Source organism: Penaeus japonicus, unplaced genomic scaffold, assembly GCF_977035675.1.
Source record: "Penaeus japonicus unplaced genomic scaffold, GWHDUDI00000001_assembly GWHDUDI00000013, whole genome shotgun sequence".
Classification (NCBI taxonomy): domain Eukaryota; kingdom Metazoa; phylum Arthropoda; class Malacostraca; order Decapoda; family Penaeidae; genus Penaeus; species Penaeus japonicus.
Window position 1 is genome coordinate 27223876 of NW_028234415.1, and position 2500 is coordinate 27226375.

Sequence of the window (2500 nt, forward strand, 5' to 3'; positions counted from 1 at the left end):
GTGTGTCTGTGTGCGTAGGTGGCTGTGTGTGGCTATGTGCATGTATACGCGTGTACGTACTTGTGTATAAGGATAAGTTTATACGGAATGTGTGTATATCAAGTTTGTGCGTGTTTATTTCCATGTACACGAAAATAATAAAAATTATAAATACTTTTTTCATCCCTGACTCAGAGGTGCAGAATACATAAAGTAGAAAAAAGTCATTAGTTGCATTTACGAAAAGAACGAAACAATTTCAACAAAGCAACAACAATCATTTCATGTCAGAAAGTCTTGGTGTATATAAAAAGTACCCACCTTTCTGGAACATATATCAAAAAGACTATACAAGGAACCGTTAAAGTCACGAACAGCCAAATGATAATAATAGTAAGAAAAATATAATTTTCAATGATGATAAAACTAATAATAGTGTTATTGAGAATGATAAAATTATGATGATAATGTCACTTATAATAAGAGTTATGATACGAAAGAATTAAGAGAGTATTAATAACAATAATTGTATGAATGATGATACTGATGATAATAATGATGATAATAGTTAGTGAAAAGATGTATGATTAGGAATTTATATTATGATAAAGATGAAAATAGTAATGTTAACATTACTAATGACAGTGGTAATGAAAATGATAATGATAATCTTGATGATTATAATGATGATGATAATGATAATAATGACAATAATAATGATAATGATAAGCTTGATGGTAACAATAACGATGATTACAATAATAGTAATGATGATGCAAATTATAATAATCATGATGGTAATAATAACAGTAATATTCATCATTACAATGATAATAATAACAGAAAGTAATAAGGATAATATTATAATGATAACAAGATTATCATGATGATAATTATATATCATAGAACATAATGATAATAGTAATAGTAGTAATGCTGTAGATTATGATTTTGTCTATAATAATTTCGATATTACAACTATTGATGCCAAGGATAATGGTGATAACAGTAATGATGATAATAATGATAATGATGGTGAAGACAAAAATAATGATAACAATGATAATAGCAATAATAATGATAATAATAATAATGATACTACTACCACTACTACTAATAATAATAATAATAATAATAACAATGATACCAATAATAATGATAATAAAAATGGTAACAATAGATAAAATAATGATAATAATACTTGATGATAATAACAATAACAAAAACAATAATGATAACAATAGTAATAATGATAGAGATAATGATGATAATAATAAAAACAACAGTGATAATCAACATCATAGTTATAATGATAACAAGAAGGATAATGATATTGATATAAATTGTGACAAAAATTGTGACAACAATAACGATCACGATAAATGTAGTAGAAGTGATGATAATGATAATGACAATGATTGTAATAATGATAGTGATAATCGCAACAGCTATAATGATAATACTGATGATGATATTGATAATGATGATGATGATGATAACAAAAATGATAATATTAATAGTAATAACAATAATAATGAGGGGTGATAATAATAGCAATGATAATTCATATGAAAATAGTAAAGATAATAATGATGTGAGAGATAACAAGATATGATAAAGAGGATTAAAACTTACTGTTAGCGGTCACTTAATACAGTGTCCTTATCTGCAATAACTAGCAATCATTCGCAATCATTCGCTGTCATATTTCATATGATTTCAAAGATAGCTCCGCCTACATACGCGTACCAACCTATACGATAGGGCCGCCAACGCGCATGCGCGAACCGTCACTGAATGACGAAAATGCCAAATATTTCCTAATTTTTACATCCTGTCGTCTCATTCGGCCGTTTAAAGAGTATCTTAAACGTGGTTTGGCATTTTCTCTTTTGTATTATTAAAGGAGGATTATAATTAATTGCATATTAAGTATTTCAAGACTCCAGTTCATAAACGAAAAGGTAAAATTAATACTACCAAAAGTAGCTTTGATGAATGGGTGATAAATGATTGTTTGAATCCTTTGACTTGGATTACATTTACTCTTTAGCTTATAAGAAATTAAATTTGCCTAGTATTTGATATGAAAAAATATATACACGAGAGCAAAAAGTGTACAGGATGTATTTTTGTACTTATTCTTACGGCAGACTTCTAATTAAAGGCTATTAAAGTATATTGTCACAATCAGGGTGATGCGTTCGAAAAAATTGGAATGATTAAAATTTTACCATTTTCCTTACATTATCATACATTATCACGCAACCACGCCAAGGTAAACCAAATCGGTAATTTATGCAAAATAATTTAACAGCTGAATTTATTTCAGTCACAGTGATAACCTTTGATTTTAACAAGAATGTGTAATATCTATTTTCAATGCTACTTCTGCAATGCGCATATAATATTCAGTAAAGTGAAAAGTCTACCCTGATGCGAGGATAACTTTTGCATTTTATTACAGTGAAAACAAATACAAAAATACAAAGCATACCAGACCTGAGTGAATGAGCAAATA